Genomic DNA, 11,800 nt, shown 5'->3' with positions numbered 1-11,800 from the left:
CTTATCTTTTTATATTTCACAGTTGTTAGTATCTAAGCCATTATTGCATAACATCTAGTTTAAACTCAGACTCCTTTGTTGTTCCAGGTTCTCTACAATCTGAAGTTAATCCATTTGCTCATAATTATTTCCTCAACATAAACCTTTGGAAAATTTTAGTTTACAGACCTTCAAATTTGCCTTGTGATTTCTTGCTTCTGAGCCACAACCTGAAATTTCCTGCTGTCCCCTCTCTCGTCCTGTAAATCCTACCCACCTACCTCCATAAAGTCTTACCTTACTAAATCAGATCTCACTGGACACTTAATATTGGACATGTGCTATTAGCTAACTTCGCCTGTGTTAAAAATAAATAACTACCATTTGCATGATTGCTCTTTACCAGGACCTGAAATAGGTCATTTACCTACCATAATCATCAAAAGGATTAGGTACTATTATCATTCCCATGTTAATGTTGAAAGCTCAAGCTCAGGGAGGTGAAGTAACTTGTCCAGTGAAGTAGCTATTAAGTTGTAGAGCTGAAATTCCATTCCAGGTCTCTGTATCTTGCAAAGTCAAGTACATGTAACCAACTACTATGTTGTATTGCGTGGCAGCCTCCAAATTATGACTGGGGTATATATTTTGTGTAAAAAAAGCATCTTAGTATACAAAAGGAATACTTAGAATTTACTTATGCTTTGATTGGAATTCAGCTCATTAAAGTTGTATATTTAAAAAGGAACCTGATTTTTTAAACCTAAATGCCCAAATCATTAAGCCTCTTATTTTCTTTATGAATCTAGTAATTTGGTGTTAAAATTTAAAAATCACTTTGATAAATACATAGCTAATAGAGCTAGCAGATTAAATGCCTTGAGATACTTAAAAGCATTTACAATAAAGTTTAATTAATTTTTTTAGATATTTCAGACTATATAGTCCCAGATTTATCTGATTTTTCTCAAGCCCTTCAAACAACTGACAGGGAAGTTTGTCAATCTGTATACCTGCATTTTTCTAAGCATGTAAGCAATGCTTGTAAATCTAATAAAGGAAACTTTAAAATTTAGTAACTCGTATTCTCCTGAGTATATCTAACATTTAAAAGCATAAACAAAGCATTACTGAAGATGCACTGTTATTTCAAATACATTACTACATGTACTTAACTCTCCTAAAATTTATTCTTAAGTAATTATGAAAGAAATAACTTATTTTCACACTTTGTGGAGGTAACAAGACTTTTTATGGAGGTAACAATATATTAAAAGAAGCTGGGGTGGGGAGGCAGAATTACATCTTGGTAGGACTGAAGCCACTTGGTTGAAGATTTAGGATCATGGTGGAATCAATCATCCTTTAAAATTAGTGCTAGAACAGGGAGTGCTGAGGAAATCTTTCAAGGCTGTTTGACCTTAGCTGGCATTTATTGAGCTAGATCTCTTCTTTTAGAAATGGGTATCTTCAAATCCCCTGCCTTCCGTTTTTGCCATCTGGTGTCTTATTCACTACCCTCATCTATTCATTGAACCAGGGTATCTTTCATAGATTTTATTACATAATTTGAGTTGAGATTCTTCACTACCTAACCACATTGCAATTAATTTAATCAATGAATTAAATTGTGAGGTTTTGTCCGTAAGGGATTTGCAGCCTGGCGTTTCTTTACATATGTTTAGAAACTCAGTTTTGTCCTTTCTCTAGCACATCTTACATCTCATAGTATTTGCCATGATGCTGCAAAAAAATTACTGCTACATCTTACAAATATTGCCTGGGTATGTAAGTAGAATCATATCTAAGAAGATTTGATTAATTTCTTCTATTTAACCAATTCATATAAACATTCCAAGTACACATATAAATGTTATATAGTATATTTATTTTTAAGTAGTTTTACTGTTTAATTTGACAATAAAAAACATGCTTAGTACTTAATTCTTATAAATCTAACAAACATAATGACTTATTATTTTATTTGCTTCAATGATATATTTACTCATTTCAAATTAAAATCATAGGTCTAAATCAATTCCTCATTAACACAATTGCATTAGAATCACAGTGTTGGCCTGCTACTCTGATAGACAAGATTTTTTGACCATTACAAATAGATAAAACAAAATATATAAAAAGTTCTTCATATAAACATACAAATATTATGGTTTTGATTTACTTAAAATTTATTAATTGTTAATCATTCAGGGATTAAAAGGTGCTTACACCCTAGGGGAAGTGGTTGAGGCTATACCATAATCAGTGATAAAGATTATGTTCTTTTCTCATATTTTCCATGTCTATTTTTTGTATCAATATTATGTTTATCTTGTAAAAGCAGGTAGGAAGTAAATATCTTTGAATTCCTTGCAATATTTTATGTAATGTTAAAATTATCAGGGTTTTTTGAGTATTTGTAGAAGTCACCTGTAAAACTGCCCAGATTTGATATTTCTTTCTAGGAAGATACTAAATTACTGAGGCATTTCCTTTAATGATCTTTAAAACATTCAGTTTGGATCTGCTGCATCTATAAATATGCCTCTCTTTACATTTCTAATACTGACAACTGTTTCTTCTCTTTTCCTTAGTAAATATTTCCAGTTGATAATAACTATCAAACTACCAACTTTTAAATTTGCTGCCCTCTGATTTTGGTTTTCTATTCCAGTGTCTTCTGCTCTGATTCTGCTTTTATATTTTCTCTGGGATTATTTGTTCTTCGTCTCAACTTTGAAAGTTGGAACCTCCTGCTCATTAAATTTTGGTCTTTCTCTTCTGTAAATTCATGGCTATAAGGTTATACATTTCTGTCTGAATATCTCTTTAGCTATATCCCACAGATTCTGACATTATCTATTTATCATTAAAAATTTTCTCTATAGTCTCTTTGCATGGATTATCTGGAAGTATTTCTAAATATCTGTCCTTCCTTGTTTTCTTTTTGTCTCAGATTTTAACTGAACTCCACTGTGGTTACAGATCATGTTCTGTATTTTTCTGTAATTCTTTAAAATATATCAACAGTTATTTTATAGCATAGTACATGGTTACTTTTCATAGGCATTTCATACCTGACTGCAAATAATTTCATTGTGCAGTTATTGGAAACAGAATTCTTCATATGTCTGTTAGAATAGAACTATAGAAGAAGATTAGTTCCTTTGTTTGAGCATAGGGAGAGTGATAACTTTTTATTTCTGTATTTGTTTTATCCTGACGGTAAGCATGAAGTTTCTGGATTAGATGCAGCCTGATTATTTACATAGCAATCTTAGTGCTGATTCCCATGACTCATTTTTCTTTTGGGACAATATGATGAGGGCATATATTACCCTATATGTAAAGAGTAGGGGCTCTTTAGGAGAGGAGAGGACTTGAGAATTATGAATCTTGGAGCTTGTCTAGGGACTCTTACATAAATGTCTTTCATCCCCTGCACAAAAGGGAGAGAAAATTTTGCTCTCTACTGCAAACAAATCCTCTCTGGGAAGGGAGCGGGGAGGTCCCTTGGTTGTTACAACCCTTTCCAATAGAAACAAATGGCTCCAGGAAAGAGAAATTTGTATATCTTTTCTGGATATTTTGCTATTTGTAATGTCTAAGGCTTGTTTTCTATTCACTCATGTTGAACTCAGGTTGCCTATAATGTTTGCTCAGAAACCCTCACTATACAGAGATACGGAAATATTAGTTTCCCAATGGAGAGACCCCACCTATCCTTAAACCTGCCTCGGCAGCCTGAGTCATGTGGGAAAGTAGCCCCAATTCCAAGTTGCTGGTTATTGTTCAGTAGCGGGTATTACTTTGGGATCTCAACCGCAATCAATTTAGGAGGTTTAGAATTCATGTCTCTTACACCCAGCTACTCCACAGCATGTCGTTCTTTCAGCCTCTACTCTGTTCATGATGGTAGTGAGATATGAGATGGGGTGGGAGTAAGGGACTCCCTCTAGATTTTGGAAGTAATAAGTTAGTGCTCTCCTCACGCTACTTCCACTTAGACTATTTCCTACTAAAATATATCAAAATTTTAGGTAGTGATTAGAACCATGAAAACAGAAAACAAAGTTCAGTGATTCAACTGACTTTATGCAAAGCTAAATTAAATTAACTGCATAAATATTAGAATTGATAAAGCTGGATTTTACATTTAGCATTTCTCTTAATGCCATCTTTTTAATGTTTTTCTCAGTGGGCTATAAGACAATAAGTGCAAACTCAATAGAAACTGAACTCAAAGGCATAAATTTAAACAATATAGGGAATATTCATAGTGAATAATGATCAAGACAATGAAGTTACAACTTAGTGAATAAAAACAAAATGAGTTCTCTATGAAAACAATAATAAGCAACCAAACACAATCTTATTACATTAAGAAAAAGTGGCATTTCTTTCCTAATCTTCATTTCATAACCACAATAAATATACGAAAATATCCCAATTTCAGAGCATTCCAAGCAATACAGATAAAACTCTAAGTGATCTACCCAATTGTAATTTTTTAAAAGCATGTTTTTATGCTATTTAAAAAAAAAAATTTAAAGGTAATTTGGGTATTTTTAAAGTTTAAATTTTTCCATTATATATTCTTGGAATAAATATTTAAAATAAATAATTTGGTCAAGATTTTTAATGTTCATTTTTCTTAACTAAAGAAAAAATAGGGCTTCTCTGGTGGCGCAGTGGTTGAGGGTCTGCCTGCCAATGCAGGGAACACGGGTTCGAGCCCTGGTCTGGGAGGATCCCACATGCCGCGGAGCGATTAGGCCCGTGAGCCACATTGCTGAGCCTGCGCGTCTGGAGCCTGTGCTCCGCAAAAAGAGAGGCCGCGACAGTGAGAAGCCCGCGCACCACGATGAAGAGTGGCCCCCGCTCGCCGCAACTAGAGAAAGCCCTCGCACAGAAACGAAGACCCAACACAGCCATAAATAAATAAATAAAATTTAAAAAAAAAAAGAAAAAAAATATTCAGTTATACTTTAAAACTATAGCAGCTAAACTAAATTTGTCTTTCTCCTCACATCTTGGGAATTATGAAATTGAACAATTCTTGTTTGTTTTTGCTTTTGAAAGGTTTGGTTGGCTGTTAGCAATATATAAACAGTCCATTCACTTTAGTTATAAGTGAGGTATGCCTGATGTTTTTTAGTTTGATTTACATATTTAGACCTAATACTAGATTTTGATACAGGGCATGGCTGCTTTCTCATTGTTTTATCTGAAACCACATTTTTCTCTAATTGTTATTACTGTTTTTATATGTATTAAATCAAATTTTAGCCTAGGCTCAACAGATCTCTAGTTAAGCAGATACATGTAATGAGATCGAGGCATTAGGCACGTCTGCGTGTATTTGAGAATGACATCAATAGGAACTTCATGATGCCTTGATTATGCTTTGTGAAAATTCTGTAAAAATTTGATGTGGAATATGCTTCCTGCTTTCTTTTCCAGCCAGTACAAAATTCTCTTAGACTTCCCCTTTTTATTTCTGCTATTAAGTTAAAATAGTTGATCACTGTGGGTTATACTTCAAAGGAAAACCAGTGACTAATGGGCAATAGAATAGATACTACTACATCCCAATTTTCTTCACCTGGTATAATAGGGTTTTAATTATATAATTATGTCCTTCATACACATTCAGAATACATGTAAATATTTAAGCTGTTAATACATGTTTGGCAACACACTCTTTCCAGTCATTGGACTAAAGCAGTGGTCCTCAAACTTTTAGCCTGCATGAGAGTCAGAGGGCTTACGAAGATTCCTTACAGAATATTATTTTAGCCAAATTTTATGTGTGTGAAAGGGAGGGCAGATATACCTATGTAAAACGTTAGAATCATCTACATAAAATTATAGAAATTAGGTGTTAATCAAAATCCATAATTGTATATGCCAGGGAGCAGTATTTACTTTCTAAGATGTACTAATAGTTTACACAAATCTAGCAGTAGCTGGTTTGTTTTCCCATCGACATGTATGTTTTTACTTGAGAAGCATGCACCTGTCACTGTCGTTAAACTCTGATGAATCTTGATATATGTTTTCCTTCTGTTCTATTTTGACTGACTTGGTACCCATAAGAACATGTAGGAATGATGGATGTTGATTTTAAATTGATGAACTCTGATTGCTGTGTCAGTGAACTTCTTAATTGGCCTCATTCTTTCAAATCCTTTCCTATACAGTTGTTTTTAGTGGTGACGTATCTTTTGAGTGTGTGTGGAAGTAATCTGATAATGTTCTTTTTTTCATCTTATTCTTTTGAGAGGAAAGTATGACAGATTAAGTACATTCGTGAGTTTTCAAAATATTTACTAAGACAATTTTAAAATTATACCAGTATCAACTGTAATTTTTTAAATGAGCTTTATAAAAATGTGCTGTCCTTTGCTTGTAACAGATCAAGTACAACATCGTAGAAAGAGTTGAACAAGAATAATAATGAGAGGATTGAAAAACAATGAATTGCAAAAAAAGTTCTTGCATTAGTGTGTACATTTAATCGGTTTTCTTACTACTTCAGCTTAAAGTTACCCTAGTAACCTGATGATTAAAAATATTTCTGGAAGAAGCAATTGAGAAAGCCTGTCAATTATTAGGAACTTTAATCTAAGAGCAATGATCCAGGGAGAAAAACATGCCTGCCCTTCCTTTGGATAAAGTGACAGCCTCAGAAATAGGATAGGCATAAGATATAAGGAATTGGGATAGATAGGAGGAAACGTTTCCTGGAGAGAGGTTTGTTGGACTTTGCAGTGCTGGGGCTGTGAAAATTGTACCTCTGAGATTATCTTTGGCAGACCTTTGCTGAATTTAGATAATTTAATGTTCATTCATTCTGATGGCAAAATGCCAGAGCTTCCCAGTTTGTGTTCCTTGGCGCACTGCAGGGCCTCAAATGGTTACAGATGTGCCAACATCGTGATCCCTTCAGCCTTAGCAGTTCTTGTATAAGCCTGGGACAACTGAAGTCAAAAGTCATGTCCTTCATTCTTGAGCTGGCCCTGCCATTTTACTTCAAGTTGCCTGAATTATTATCATTTTCTATGTCTGATATATATATATATACTTTTTCAAAGATAGACAAGATGGCTCCTTGAGGTTCTATCTCTTAAAACAAGCCAGTCTACTTGCTGTCCTCCACCATGCTAATTAATTTCTAGTTTTATGGCTTCCATGTCTAGAATGCCCTCCTCCTTCCAAACTACTATGTGCAAAGTATTTCTCATATAAAGCATAAGAAATATGAACCATAATGAAAACACTGTTAACTGAATGATATTATAACTTACAACTTCTGTTCAAAGAATGACCCTAAAAACAAAGTGAAAAGATATGCCTTAGGCTGGGAAAAATCCATGAGAAATAAAGACAAACTAATAAAATATGGACATAGGAAAGGAACAGACAGTTCACCAAACAGGAAACCTAGAAGGTCAACAAGCACCTGTAAGGTGCTTAACTTGACTAAGCAAATTAAAACAACAGTGAGATTCCAACTCGTGGTATAATACTGGCAAAATTGATGACCCTAAAAGTAGATGAGGATGTGAAGAAACAAAGTTCTGTATTGGTGAGAGCAGATCAGAGAGCATTTGACAGTAGCTGGTAAAGTTGAAGATGTAGGCACAGCAATTTCACTTCTAGGTATCTATTCTAGAGAACACTTTACACCTGTGCAAAAGGATGTTCATTTAGCAAAATTATAAAAACTGGTGTTAACTATTCTTTAAGCATACTAACAGAGTAACAGAATAACCCTTAAAATAAATGAACTAGATTGAAGTGTATCAACATATATAAATACAAAAACAATGGAAAATGAGAAAAGGCAATCAGTAAATTATAGGTACTGCATGATACTATTTATTCAAAGTTTCAAGACTTACAAAATGTATTTTTTTAAAAAAATGGATAACATATGCAGTTCAATGCATGGGAATGATACATACCAACTTTGTAGCAGTGTTTACCTTTGGGGAGGGAGAGGATAGAAGGGGGGATGGGTATTAGCTGGAATTAAAACATTTCATTAAAAAAAAAGGAAATGTAAAGAAAATGTCAAAGTTAATATCAGTTTAACCTTCTCATTGAGTATCTTACTGATATCTTCTACAATTGTCTGTATGTTTAAAATGTTTCAATTAAACATGCTTTAGATGAATGAGAGAAATCTAAAACCAGTCTTCATAAACTTAATTGATTATACATACACACAGATATCTATCTATCTATCTAGATATGTATCCATGTGGGTAGATACCTGTATATTATATCTGTGAGACTCTATTTGACAAAGTGTTTAATTTTCCCATCAAATTATATATCCTTTAAGGGATGACGGTGTGATTTCTGTTTCTCTTCTGCCCTTTTCAGTGACTAGAACTGCACTAGGCATCTTCTATATACGTAACAAATAATTTTGTTAACTGATTGCACAAAACGTATTCACTGAACTGGAAATCCTCGCGTATTAAATTAGTAATGCAGCATTTGCAAACTTGCCAGGCACCAAAGAAGTAAATATGTTTCTGTATAGCAAAGTTTCTTTTTAACTTTGCCCTTTTATGCTGTCCTTGCTTCTTTCTCCCCTTCCCTCAACTATTTCTCCTTCTGTTCCCCACAACATTCTTCTAAAACCATCAAAATCAAGTAAAGTGGGGTTTCATTACAAATACAGATGAGTTATTACAGCCCCCCAAACCTCTCTGTTCCATCCTCTAGCTAAATGGGTCAATGCTCTTGGGATGAGAATAAAGGAAACTCATAAATGGTGGTTTTGACCCAGAGGCATGTCAGATCCTAGATAGATGTCTTTGCCAGAGGCAAACAGTGGTTAGAAAAAAACACCCTAAATTCAGCATCTCTCGTTTTCTAACTGTAGAAGCTAAACAACTTTATCTAGGAGAAACAACAGTTATTTCTAGGAGAAATAATTTTTGAGAAAAATGACTACAGAAGATCAGAGGTGTCTGCGTAGAGGTAATACATTGCTGATATATTTTCAAGCCTTCCAATTTATAGTCCATCAATGTTCTGAGATATACATTTTATTTTAAAGAGTTGATAAATTAGTTTCTGTAAAGCAGGCCAAAAACTTTTAAGAAAATGAGAATCAGTTTGGGAATTCTCTAGTGTTTCTGGACCCTATCCCCAGAAAAACTCACTGGGACACAAATACACAAGTTTTCATGTAATTGCAGGGAGGCTTATGGAGCTGCTGAAGCTTATCCATGGACCATCCTTACTTATTCTGTAGACCCCAGGTCAACATACTTGTCCTAAACATTTCCTAATGCTTCTAGTACCTGCCTAGAAAAATCCCCAAATTATGATTTGTTATTACTAGATATGAACTTGTGAGATTTAAACAAATTATTGATTATTAACTGTAAAAGATTAAATAACACCATCATTTTTTTCAAATTGACCTGTAGTTTTAAAATATAGAAGTTCCTGGAAACAAAATTCTACCGATAATTCTGAAAACTACATAAAGAAGGGGAATTGTGGATTCTTTCAAATACATTTCTAATCTTTAAAACTTCATTTCTGTTTACTATTAAGGCAATTTTGCCAAAATAGAAACATACTGTATTGAATTCTTTTAGGCTCATTGCCTGATTTTACTTAGACTTGGGATGCACGATAATTAGCAATATTGAATTTGAATGAAGCCAACATAGAGGAAAATAACTGGCTTTTAATCGTAATACCACTGTTTCTTTGATTGAGGTCACTAATTTAATGCAGCTAATGTGGCTATATTACTTATTCCTTTACTGGAAACAAACAGCCCTTCCCAGGTCATACCTCAGCATCGTCAGTACCCTCTTCTTGCTCTTCATCTTCTGAAGAACATCTCTCTTAACCTCTGGCTCCTTCCACCTTCCCTGTCTACAAAGGAGTTCCCCCTGAACTCTTTTTCTCTTTTCTACATGGTTTTCTGGTTTCCCATTCGCTTGAATGCAGATCTTTGACTATCTGGTCACTTATTTGTTCCTTCTAATCAAGATCCCTTGACCAGTGAGTGACTACTGTATGTGTGTAACCTTGGGCTTACATGTAGCATAAACCATTTAAAAGCCAGTATCATCTTATATTACAATAAATAAAGTCAAAGTCAGAGATCAAAGTCAAAGAGATTGAAAAATTAAACATAGGGAGAGATATGGACAATATGGCTGGTATCTCTAAGTAACTGAGGTCTATATAAAAGAAACATGAAAGGAGGGGCAGAAGAAAATGAGGCGCGGTGATGGGAGTAAAAACTTGAACTGTCTACCACTCCCTTTTATCCTCTGAAGAGCATTAGCACATATATTATCAAACATCTTTCCTTAGGAGTTGTCACCCATCAATGATGAGAGTGATGATGCCAATAAGGACTAACCTTTATTGAGTAATTATATGTTAAGTCCTTTGTGATTAGATTCTTGTTTAATCTTCACAATAACTCTATGAGGTAAGTAACCGAAAAACTACTGTTTACCTATGCTCCATGATTAAAGAATCAATCCATGATTAATCAGTCAATCCACACTCTGAGGACAGAGTTTATACTCTTACTTGCTAAGCTCTGTTGTCTCCCTCATGGGAAATCGAATCCAATAGTTTTGCTTTCACTGCCTTTCTTCTCCCATTCTCCATGCAATTTGGCTTCTGATGGAATCTTATCCAGTCTTATGGATTTCAATTCCATTTACACTTTGACAATCCCAAGATCACTTCTGCAGTCTGGATCCTTCCCCTTGAGCTCTAGACTGCTGTACTGACAATTCCAATTGGATTTCTAATAGGCATTTCAAATTGATCGCATTAAAAAAACAAACTCTGAGTTTCTTCCCTCAAACCAACTTCTGCAGATTTTATCTGATGAAATACCAACTCTATCCATATAATTGTTCAAGCCAAAAATGTTAAAATCATCCTTGACCAAGCCTTTTTTTATATTCATTTTTATTTTTTTATTGAAGTATAGTTGATTTACAGTGTTGTGTTAGTTTCAGGTGTACAGCGTAAGTGATTCAAATTATTCTTTTCCAGATTATTTTCCCTTATAGGTTATTACCAAATATTGAGGACAGTTCTCTGTGCTATACAGTAGGTCCTTGTTGGTCATCTATTTTATATATAGTAGTATGTATATACTATTGGTCATCTATTTTGTATATAGTAGTATGTTAATCCCAAACTCCTAATTTATCCCTCCCTCCCACCTTTCCCCTTTGGTAACCATAAGTTTGTTTTCTATGTCTGTGGGCCTATTTCTATTTTGTATAATATGTAAGTTCGCGTCTATCATTTTTTTTTTAGATTCCACATATAAGCAATATCATACATTTGTCTTTCTCTGTCTGGCTTACTTCACTTAGTCTGGTAATCTCTAGGTCCATCCATGTTTCCAAACCTATTTTATATCCCCCAAAATAGTATTTCCCAGTATGTCTAGAATTCGAGCACTTGCCCACCTCCATTGCTACCTCATCGGTCCCAGCCATTATTGCCCTTGCTTAGATGTCTATAATGTCCTCCTACCCCATTTCTATGCAACAATCTTGCCCAAATAGGCTATACAGAAGCCAGAGGGAATCTTTTAAAACAAGTCATATCACTCCTACTTAAAAGCCCCTTTAAAACAAAAAGCAGGGCCTAACCATCTCATTCAGACCTGGACCCTGGCATCATACCAAACCCCTTCCCCAAAGTCCGACACTCTCTATTCCCCTTAACCCGCTTTATTTTTCTCCATAGCATAAAATACCATTTTTTTTTATTATATATGTACTTATATCTCCCCAAT

This window comes from Eschrichtius robustus, chromosome 6 (genome assembly GCF_028021215.1).
Source record: "Eschrichtius robustus isolate mEscRob2 chromosome 6, mEscRob2.pri, whole genome shotgun sequence".
Classification (NCBI taxonomy): domain Eukaryota; kingdom Metazoa; phylum Chordata; class Mammalia; order Artiodactyla; family Eschrichtiidae; genus Eschrichtius; species Eschrichtius robustus.
Note: the sequence above shows the minus strand (reverse complement) of the source record.